A 12,203-nucleotide genomic window follows, 5' to 3' on the forward strand; every position below is an offset into this window, starting at 1 on the left:
TTTTTTTTTGCAATCAATAACCTTGCAGCGGCTGTTGCATATAAAAAGATTCTCTTCATGTCTTTGGGGATGTCATTTGTTATAATTCCTAAAAGGAATGTTTCCGGCTTCTTACCAATTGTTGTTTTAAACATTTTTTTCAGTTCCTCATGTATAATTCCCCATTTTTAATTTTTTTAATCACATCCCCACCAGACAGCTCTTCATATGTTCTTATGACTAACCATCTATGGGGTCATGAGCATGTCTGGCTTACCCTTTATTGGCACTATGTTCTTTTTTGATCATGAGCATTGCCTACATGTTCAGCCCTTTAAGGAACACACTAATCATAATTCCTATTTACACTATGGTTCCTTTCATCCCAGACAACTACACAGGAATTTGCCATATGGGCAATTTACTAGGCTGAAACACAATTCCTCTTTGCTTGAGGACTGCAATGTGGCAGCTGCCAGCTGCAGCTACACTTGAAACATCGGAGCTATCTGGCCAGTGTAACCAGGCAGGCACGCACATGTTGTGATAGGCTGCCCTGTAATGAACTCCTTCAGGACAAGGTCAGACAGCCCAATACTAGGCTATTCTGTTCCCTGGATTACACTGACAGGGAAGAGAACCCCTTGTACGTTGACACTGGAACTTGATTGACATGTTGCCAGGGTGTCAACAAGCCCCCATTTTGGGGCTGCGCCATACTAGATCCACCAGGGACCTTTTGGTACACACTGACCAAGCTTCTAGGTCTGGGAGTACTCAGGAGCCATGGGGACATTATCGCTGCTCAGGTTGTTTGGCATCTCCCTTTGCTTTGCCTGTGAAGGAGTTTTCAGGCTTTAGGTTTCAATTAAATATTTTTTTTAATTGTGCCACCAAAAATATTATTTATGTGGTCTGGTACCCTTGTAATTTATTGTATGTGGGCAAATGTTCTAGATCTTTAAGGACTAGGATAGGGGAACATAGATCTCATATTAGGAATGCTGTGACAAGTGCCCCTCTGGTGGAACATTATCTCCAGAAAAAATACAGTGATGCTGACATACAATTTTTCGCCATTTGGCGACTGAAGCCTTACCCATACAACAGAATTAATACTGAGAAGGTACCCTTGAGATAAGAAACTAAGTTTATTCATCTTAATACAATCACACTGCATGGGTTGTATACATTTTTTTTTTTTTTTGATTTGGGATGTTTCTTGTAGTACCTCTTTAAGAAACCTTCGGTGCTTCACAATCTCTACTCATAAATGTCCACTAGTGGGCTTCCTCTGTGCTCTGCTAGCCAGCATTCAGCAGTTGCCTCTACTTGTACCTGATGTGGGACTTTGCAGGGCGAGTCAGTCTTGAGAGGATCGGCTCAACTCTTGGTGCTACAGGAACTCTCTGGGCCCCAAGGCTGCCAACAACACAATGAGAAAGATCAACAAGGACTAATACCAGCCAGTCCCTGCTTCAGTCTTTTGTCTCAGAGGAAATTGAGACAAACCGCCCCCCAGCCTGTTAAAACACCTTCATCTGGGATTCTTGGGTCAGGAATTGATGGTAGGAGGAATTTTTTCCTCTTTCCTTTGTATTAGTCGTCTCATGTGCAGTTACTGGGTTAGTTTCATTGCTCTATGATTATATTTAAGTTTGCCTGTCTTTAGTATGTACTTGATTACTGTCTTCCTGCCAACTGTATGCAATTCTTCATCCCTGAATATATATTGTGTGGTAGTATTGTTTTAATTTACAGGATGTCCCATAGATAGATTGTCTAATTTAATTAGTTAGTTAATATTGTAGTAGGCTGATAAGCAATGTAATAATTGTTAATTAGTCAGATAGCTATTTAATGTTTGGTTGGATTTGTTTTGTTTCGATTAATTGGAGTGTACCGAGTTGCCGAAATTGTAAGTGTATTAGTGGGTTGGGAAAGGAGAACATCCATGTTACCAAGGAAGGCCAGCATGGGACTTGGGATCACCACAGTTGAAGGGCGAGGGAGGTATGGCGGTGGGGGCAGATATTATAAGCAAAGGGGTTTAAGATATGGATATGCTCGAACCTCTTCCAATCTGCGCCCCATCCTGAGGGACAAAGGTAGGGTGAGCAGGAATTACCCACTTCTGTCTGTTGTGCAATGCAGGTCTATAGGCAATAAAACCACCACCCTGCGAGACTTCTGTACCTCACAGGGGGTTGATCTGGCTTGTGTGATGGAGACCTAGGTGCGCAAAGACAAAACAGTCACCTTGTGTGAGATGGCACCCCCGGGTTTCTCCGTCTTTCACCAATCGTGGACTATGGATCAGGGGGAGGGTTGGTGTTGTTAATCCAGGAGGATTGCCCTTTCAGGACTCTGCCAGTGCCATCAGTCTCTGGAATTTAATGTGTTGGCCTGGTGTGGGGCACTGAGGAGAGCTTGGCTGTCTGGCTGGTGTACACCTAGTGCACCAGCAGCCATCCTGGTTTCAGAAGTGCAAATTGAAGGAATTCAGCTTCAAATCACAACTAAATCTAATTTCTCCCCCAGCTCTACTTAGAACAGGAGAATGCCCTTATTTTCTTCCACACTATGCCTAAGTCTCTAAAGCCATGGAAGGGACCTAAAGATGGTGACAGCAGTTGAGATCAAGGTCAAATTTCCTCTAGCCAGAACAGGTGGCTGGGAAGAATGTTTGAGCCCAGTTCTTCTGAATAAAGTGACCACTGGGGTCCATCAATAAGTATGGGCTTGTAAGGTCAACTGCCTAAGGTCAATGCCACAAAAGGATAAAAGCAGAAGAATAAAATGAACTCCTCATTAAATTTGACAGTTTAACTGAACAGTAAGGAAAAATAAGTGGCTCTTAATTGATGCTGAAATTATGTGTTAGCTCCTCGTTACTTGAGCTTTAATTCCTGAATGAAGAAAACTCTTTATTTAATAGTCTTTCACAATGACTAATTGCTACCTTCTGTCAGTCCCATAAGGTGCCCAATAGCCAAGTTATCCCTTCTTCATATATTTCTGTAATAGTCGAGCTTTTTAATGAAAGATCTCCAGTCACACAGGAAGCTCATGAAGGAGTTTAACGAGACATTAAATGGTGCTGCACAACACGGGACATTTGCATGGATTTACATTTTACGCTCATATTAATGTCAGACAAGTTCATCATGATTCATGTAACAATAATGAACGCTTGAGGAATAAGTAATGGCCATTTAGTTGCTGCTGAATCCCTCGTTTCCATTATCCACCATTGCATGTGCTTTTTGTCAGTATCTGTGGAAATGGAAAGCTTAGTTATTTCAGTCTGAAGACTCTTCTAGGGTTCACAGTGACCACCACTTGCACAAGATTTTTTTCTCTCTCTCTATATATATATATTCTAAGTTAGTAAATAATGCTTGTGAATTTCTAGAGTTGTGTGAGCTTGAAGAATTAACTCCATGTTTGATGAGCACACTAATTTTCAGAATTCTTGGGTTTAAGATTGTCTAAAAACATTTTTTGATCCAGCTTAAATTCAATTAAAATGTCTTTAATTGGATAACATATATTGTGTGTGAGAGAGAGAACAAACAAAATAGACAGATTTGCTAATAAAAGCCACTGACATCAGTACTGCTTACTTTGGAGTAACCATGCATGTTGCAAGTTGACTGATCCATTACTTGATGAATTGTGACACCCAACACCAGTCCCTGTTGCTTTGATCAACTTCCATTTGGACCTCTCACCTGTGACCAAGCTATCTGCATCCTGGTTTCCAGTTTCATAAATCTAATTCAATAAGGAATTGAAGGAACTGATTGTGAGCCAGTGTGGTGTAGTGGTTAAGAGCGGTAGACTCGTAATCTGGTGAACTGGGTTTGATTCCCCGCTCCTCCACATACAGCTGCTGGGTGACCTTGGGCTAGTCACACTTCTTTGAAGTCTCTCAGCCCCACTCACATCACAGAGTGTTTGTTGTGGGGGAGAAAGGGAAAGGAGAACGTTGGCCACTTTGAGACTCCTTCAGGTAGTGATAAAGCAGGATATCAAATCCAAACTACTCTTCTTCTTCTTCTTTTTCTTCTTCTTCTAGAAAGAGTTAACCATTGGATCAAAACTGATGGTGGCAAATATCTAGGGATGGATGGCAGATCAGGACTTCAACCAAGAACTTCCAGGTGTATGTCATGTTCTTCGGTGCCTTGGCAATGATTTACAACAGATATTTGAATTCATAAAAGTAATGTTGGTCCAGGTGTTGTGATCTGGAATTATTCCTCCATAGATAATTTCATGTGCAATATAATTTAACTTTTGTTTAAATAATAATAATAATAATAATAATAATAATAATAATAATAATACACCCCCAGCTATTTAGGTCAGAGAAAAACTAATAGGTTTAAGGAGGAAATAATTTGTTTTTAGACCTGTTACATTTGAATCTCAGCAGACATTGTCTTAGAATAGGCATAGGCAAACTCGGCCCTCCAGATATTTTGGGACTACAGTTCCCATCATCCTTGACCACTGGTCCTGTTAGCTAGGGATGATGAGAGTTGTAGTCCCAAAACATCTGAAGGGCTGAGTTTGCCTATGCCTGATTTAGATAATGCATCCCCTGTTCTTTCAAACTACTGTAGGTGATCACTTGATACCCGTAGCTTTTACAACTACATAAGTAGTTATAGAAGCCTGTCCAACATGATCAAATTCCTTATTACCTGATTCATGTTGGGAAACTCTTGGGGACCCCTGTCACACGTTTGCCCTACTTGTGGACTTTACATGGGCATGTGGTTGGCCACTGTGAGAACAGAATGCTAGACTAGCTTGGCCTTTGGCCTGATCCATGTTCCTAAGAACCAGTCTAGTTTTTAGTAATTTGAATGTCAAATATGTGATTTACCCATTTGTTTTCGTAATACCACCTCAACAAATGTGGTTCAGCGCAGAGACATGGAATTGTATTTGGAAGGTTAGCTTATTTTGCCCTCCACTGCTCCTTTGGCTTCACTCATGGATGAATGGGTTCACAACTTTGACAGTGCCTCGAGTTTTCATCATGGTGAACATGCCTATGTGTCACACAGCTGGTGGAAGCTGGGAGAAATCTTCAGCTTCTTCCATTGTCCCCTGGGATGGTAGCCGAGGGGTGTTGTCAATGCACAGCTTTTCCTTGGCTGCATTTTTTAAAAGCTAGAAGATGTTAGGCTGCCTTGAAGAGGCCATATCTTGGAAAAGACTGCACAGCACCTTTATTGAAAGGAATTAGCTAGACCCAGTGGCTGATGGTGATGTAATAATGATAATGTCTCTTTCAGAGATATGATGTGTGTGTGTCCCATGATGTCCTCTTTCTAGTGTGAAATTGTTGTTCATACTCACTTTGATTTGGGGAAAAACACATGTTGTCTGCAGATGTTCACAAACTTTTCAATTCGTTTTCTAGTTTTGTTTAGTTGTGGTCATTTACTTTGCACATCTGTTCAATGTACTCAACTATGTCGGATGCTAATTTTTATTGTATGTTGCCCACAGACATTGGCATAAAGTGACCAATACATTAAGTTTGGGCGCACTAGGCACAAAGCCTTTTGTGTGTGGGGGGGTGCCACTAGGGACCACAACTATGATTTAGAATAGAGTGCAACTTTTGGCACCACACAGGGTGTTGCGGCAATTTGAGACCCCAAGACCTGCCAAGATCTGCAGGCAGGTCTTCATTTTCAACCATCAGAAGTAAAATGCTTTCTTTTTGCAACACACTCCAGAGACTGGTGGCAAAAGCATTGTGCTGTAGTACCTCATTGATCCAAACAGCATCTTTTTCGGTCCATGGCCTAGAATGCCAAAGTCAATTGCTGATCCCATGCATCAGAAGAGACACTCAGCTGGAGGCCCAGCCTGGCCTTTTTCATTCATTCTTCAGCCTGTTGATAACACCTGGAAGCTGGCAGACAATGTGGCATTTAAGGGGAAAAAACACCTCAAGACAAAGGTAGCAAATATATGATCTTGCCTAGGCTTTAGATGATTTCAAATTTGAGTACCATTTTACCCCTGCTCTGCAAAAGGCCCCAGATATGGATTGAGCAGAAATTCATTGTGCATTTAAGGTCAAATCTAGCCAATTTTGTGATCCCATTCTCTAAACGAACAAAAGTTACATCCCAAAAAAGTTTTTAAAAAATAAATCCAAGTGAGTTCAATGGAATTCACAACCAGGTAAATTCATTTAGGATTGCAGTCTTAATGAGGAGTTATTCTAATTTCAAGCATCTGTTGTTTTAATTACCAAAGGAATTATATTTCAAGACCCTGTAGAATCCTGCTGCTAAACTAGAGGCTTAGAAAACATTTGATGCTGGTAGAACAAACTAGCAACTCAGCGTGCTTGGATTCCATGGCCTGCTGGCTGTCACTTACAATAGTTCATCTTCATTTTAATTGATCTATGGAGAAAAAGCAAAAGGAGTGAAGCAAATCTATTATAAGTATTATGCGACAATATTAGCACATCAGTATTATACAAACTCAGCATCCTAATTCCAGGAACAATAACAGTGGCGGTGGCTGCCCATTGGAACTGGTAGCAAAAAATTGAAAGATGACAAAACAAACTGACAGAATATGCAGAACTGGTGAAACTGCTGTTTCTGTTGGGAAAGAATCATTTTGCACAGAAACATGTTTGTACCTTTAAGAACAGTTTCTGTAAGCTCTGGGCTGATTGGGTGCAGCTGGCCATGGCTACAAAAGGAGAAAAGCTGCAGTTTGAACTCTGCCTGCAGAAAAACACCCGCAAGCTTTGCTGTTTGTTGTTTTGAAACAAAGTCCTTATTTAATTTGGTTTTACACCAGTCTCATGGTGTCACAGTCTTCTGTCATCTGCCACCAGTGAAAAATCCCCCTCTAACAGTTTCTGCGTAAGTTCCCCGACAGAGAGGCAGCAAAATACCTGGAAAAGGGCTTTCAGGAACGTTTTTGTATGCCAGTGGTAGGCACCCCATCATTTGGCAACCCCCCCCATCAAAAGTCTGTTCGCAAGATGCCACATATTGATTACAAAATGCCTTAGACACAAGCACTGCAACATTTTAGAGCAGTACTCAGCATGCAGCAAGACAGAAATTTATTGAAAAGCTGCCATTGGATCTGTATTTTAGAGCCCCCTGAACCAAAATGTGTTGAGTTCAACTTGACAACTGATTATATGCTTCACTTAGCATAGCTCCACTTCATCAGAATTATTATTATTATTAATTTCTTAGTTGCTTTATGCAAAAAATCCCCGAAGCATATTCATCCCAAGGTATGACTGTATTACTTCTTTTTTCTTTTTTCTTTCTCCTCCTGTGATGAGGCTGCCTTTTAATATTTTAATGTTTCAGTATTTTAATTGTTGTATTTTAATCTTGTTTTTAAGTTGTATTCATTCAACTTGTTTTTATTATTGCTTGTTAGCCGCCCTGAGCCCTTGGCTGGGGAGGGCAGGGTATAAATAAAAAATTATTATTATTATTATTATTATTATTATTATTATTATTATTATTATTATCCTTGCAAATACAAATAGTGTCCATAGTTCTGCCTTGCTGAAAGTGGCTCATGACAGCCCTGCAATGTAGGCCAAGGTGAAAAGTGGCCAAGAAGCCTAAACAATTTCTTACAGAAAAATGAAGAGGCTGAAAAGTGGCTCATGGGATGAGGACCAGAGGCAGGGAGGGACCAGATCAGGAGTTTGGGACCATTTTTGTATGCAATTTCCCCTCCCATCAATTTTTTTGTACATGTTCCTAGGCTGGAGAAATGCATTGCAAAATTCAGAAAAGCACGGATCTTGAAGGATGGCTGTGTTTTGCTTCTCACATTGTTTCATAAACTGAATAAGGCAAGATCACTTTTAAATGTGAACCATATCAAATTTCTCCCTACCTGTGGCTTTCGACCAAGGGTGAGCAGCTGGAGCATGAGGTAGTGGTGGATTGGATTATGATGGTGTTTGCGATGGAGTGGACATGGATTGGTGGTCAGGCCAGGCAATGTCCAGTGTGGGCCAAGGGAGGCCACAGATGCGAAATCCTGGTGCCAGGGAGAGGGCAGAACATTTGGGTGGTACTTGGGAATCAGGCTCCCAGAGACTCAGCTGGGACAAACAAAAAGAATAGCAGTCAGAATGTATGATTGCTCTTGATATAATTATTTAGAATAGGCAAGTTTGGTATTTTATATTGTACAGTGGTACCTCAGGTTAAGTACTTAATTCGTTCCGGAGGTCCGTACTTAACCTGAAACTGCTCTTAACCTGAAGCACCACTTTAGCTAATGGGGCCTCCTGCTGCTGCCGCGCCGCCGGAGCACGATTTCTGTTCTCATCCTGAAGCAAAGTTCTTAACCTAAAGCACTATTTCTGGGTTAGCAGAGTCTGTAACCTGAAGCATATGTAACCCGAGGTACCACTGTATTTTTGCTTTGTATTGCAGGGCAGTTTGAGTGCTATTATAATACAATAACAGGGTTTGAATATTAAATCTAATCTCTGTCACCCCCTTTCTCATCTCACACATGAAATTAGGTCATGGGCTACAGATTTCTCGTGCCTGTTAAAAGCTCTGCCTTATGCTCTATATACTCCCAGGACCTACCTAAGCCTGCCTGGACACTGAGATCTTCCTCAAAGGTCCTTTGTTATCCCTTTGGCTATTACATCAATATACAGTCTTTTCAGATGGTTAAAAAATAGCAGCAGCAGAAACACAAATTCAAATCTATTCGACCCTTGATTTTATATTTGGTTTTACTGCTTTACTGCTTTTAAAATAATTATTTATTAGATGAGTGATATTACTGTATGTTTTTATTTTTTATTGGTGAGCTGCCCTCGGATCCCTTCAGGGCTGAAGAGTGAGACAGAAAAGCATGAATTAAATAAACAAGCAGGCAGGCAAGCAAGCGAGCCAGCAACTGGTTCCAAGGGGCTGATGCTCTGACTCATCCTCCTCAATTAGCCTGAATGCCAGAAGGATTCTCTGCTCCTCTCCTTTGATGGGAGGAGAAAACCCATCAAATTTCCCACCACTCATGGAGCCGAGGAGGCACCTGCCAATACATGGCCCTCTACCCTACTGAGATTCAAAGCTTGCTCAAGCTGCTCTGAAATGTTCAAGACCATGTTCAAATCAGTTGCCAACAGAACAATCATTAGTTTGAGATGTAGCTGTAAACAAGGCTGTATTCTCTGTATGCAGTCGTAAGGCTGCAGTTGCACAGCAGTTCATTCTGTTTCCCTAACTGTTGATTTCCACATTATATGTGAGCCTTCACACAATGCAAAAGCCACTTCCAGAAATTTAGCAGAATATAGCTCATGTTTAACACTGATTTATAAGTTACAGTTCATCCACACTTGCCTTTCACCATGTGCTTTCTAGACAGAAGTCGGCACTTTCCTGTGTTGGGGAAACATTCTGCACAGAAACATGTTTGTACCTTTAAGAGCAGTTTCTGTAAGCCCTGGGCTAATTGGTTGCAGCTGCCCATGGCTGCAAAAGGAGAAAAGCTGCAGTTTGAACTCTGCCTGCAAAAAAACACCCACAAGCTTTGCTGTTTGTTGTTTTGAAATAAAGTCCTTATTTAAGTTGGTTTTACATGGGTCTCATAGTGTCACAGTCTCTGTCATCTGCCACCAGTGGAAAATCCCCCTCTAACATCCTGGTCCATACCTGAATCTCAGAACTCTCCCCAGACCATGTCACAACTAAAAATTGGCCACTGTTTCTTTAATGCTAAAAGAACTAAGTCAGCATGAGTCAGCGGCCTACAATGACTCATGCAACCTTTCACCAAATTGTACCTGTATATATAGAGTGGTCAATGTTAGTGTTGGGGTTGGGTTGGTTGGATAGTAGAAAGCTGGTTGCATTTGGTGTATGTAAAAAGCTGGAGAAGAAAACTTTTTAAGAATAAAAGCAGCAATACTCTGCAAGAATACTCTTTCTCAAAGACTCTTTTGTGCCAACTAAGGTCTGAGGACTAGGCAAAGGAGTAAAAAGGAGGTCAGAACCTTTTCTTTTTCAAACACTGACAGACCATTCTCATCGCTTGTCCTGCTTCAAGTGTCCTTGAACTCTCTCTCTTAGAGATGGAAGGGACCCAAGGGTCATTGTGGCGTTCGTACAGAGCCCCTGGTTGTTTCACAGACTATTGTCCTGTACGCCACTACTTTATTTTTCCGCTACCACCAATTTTGTGGGGGGAAACCCAGGGTTCCCTGGTGAAGTAGTGAGTCTCAGTCAGGTAGAGTTAAACAATGAAGATTAAAGTTTATTTTAAACACAAGCAAGTTTTAAAATGTATTTGAAACGCTATTCCCTCTCAGTCTTGTCCCTGTCTCTAACTCACTATGACTCCTCTATCTCCCCCCCCCCAAAGAACCAACCGAATTAACTGTCAAAACCTCTGGGCTGAGCTTCAAAATCAGGTAGGCTCCGCCTCCGGGCTTTCTTATTGGTCAACCTATTAACCCTTTCTCTCCCCCAATACATACATATCCCCAAAGAATGGGCAAACACCACAGTCATCTTGTTAAACCCCCTGCACCGCAGGAATCTCAACTAAAGCATCCATGACAGATGGCCATCCAATCTCTGCTTAAAAACCTCCAAGGAACGAGAGTCCACCACCTTCTGAGGGAGTCCATTCCACTGCTGAACAGCTCTTATTGTCAGAATGTTTAGTCAGAATATCCTTTCTTGTAGCTTGAAGCCATTGGCTCGAGTCCTGCCCTCAAGATGTACAGATGGAGGAAACAAAGAGATGTGTGTGTATGTATACATTAGTCTACTGCATGAAGGTTTCCTCGCTCCCATTCTAAACCCTTCTTCCTTATTATTTTCAGTACATAATTTAAGCAGTTTCGAGGATCAGAGACCTGGGTCCTTAAACTCTTGATTGTAGGTATGGTCCAAACCACAGAGCCTAGGACTTGCCGATCAGAAGGTCGGCGGTTCGAATCCCTGCGACGGGGTGAGCTCCCATTGCTGGGTCCCTGGTCCTGCCAACCTAGCAGTTCAAAAGCATGTCAAAGTGCAACTAGATAAATAGGTACCGCTCCGGCGGGAAGGTAAACGGCGTTTCCGTGCGCTGCTCTGGTTCGCCAGAAGCAGCTTAGTCATGCTGGCCACATGACCCGGAAGCTGTACGCCGGCTCCCTCGGTCAGTAAAGCGAGATGAGTGCCACAACCCCAGAGTCGGCCATGACTGGACCTAATGGTCAGGGGTCCCTTTACCCTTTACCTTTATCTGACACTTGGTGTGAAGAAAAGAGGAAGAGAAGCAGCCTGCAGGGCAGGGAGCAGATATAGTCATCAGTAAGAGCAATTTCATTTAAGAATTAATCTTTCCTGACAGTTAATATCATCGGAATGCCAACAATTAATCAGCACTTCTTTCTGAAAAAGTGGCATTATTGATCTGTTGTTTCCCATGACGCCCAGATATTAGATGGAAGATTGAACAATTATATAAAGCAGGAGGAAGGAAATTGGTCTTCTCTTGGTGGGGGAGGGGAGATGGTAGAGAGGCACCCAATGTGCTGACTGAGGTGGTTGTGACATTAATGGAAAATATAATTAAAAGCTACAATCTGTCCTTTCTGAGTAAAAGCACTGGGCCCCAAATAAAAACACATAATCAGTGAGCACGTGCTGACCAAGTCATCAAATTTACAATTTGCCCTAAATGTGGCAGTGCTATGGGTGGCACAAAAATAGGGTGCAAGCTTCTAAGTCCTCCATAACATGTCATTAGACTCTATGGCAAACAGAAACTCTGTGGTCCTACTTTGAGAGGTAGAGAAGAGGGGAAAGGTGGCTCATGGTGAAACCATAAAAGTTGGCATCAGGTCTTAAGATGGAATGCATAATATAAGCCAACTGGATCAGGCCAGCGGTCCATATTGTCCAGCATCCTGCTCTCATAGTGGCCTCCCAGGTGCCTAAGGGAAACCTGCAAGCAGGATCTAAGCGCAAGAGCTCTCTCCCCTGCCTTGGTTTCCCACAACTGGTATACTGTGTCTGACTGTGGCATAGCCATCATGGCTACTAGCTACTAGTCATTGATGATAGTCTTCTCCTCCATAAATCTGTCCATTCCTCTTTTAAATTCATCCAAGAGGAAGCAAACACTCAAAGGAGACTTATTAGGAGAAGTGAATGGAGGAACATGCGCAGGCA

Source organism: Podarcis filfolensis (genome assembly GCF_964270895.1).
Source record: "Podarcis filfolensis genome assembly, chromosome: 15".
Lineage (NCBI taxonomy): Eukaryota > Metazoa > Chordata > Lepidosauria > Squamata > Lacertidae > Podarcis > Podarcis filfolensis.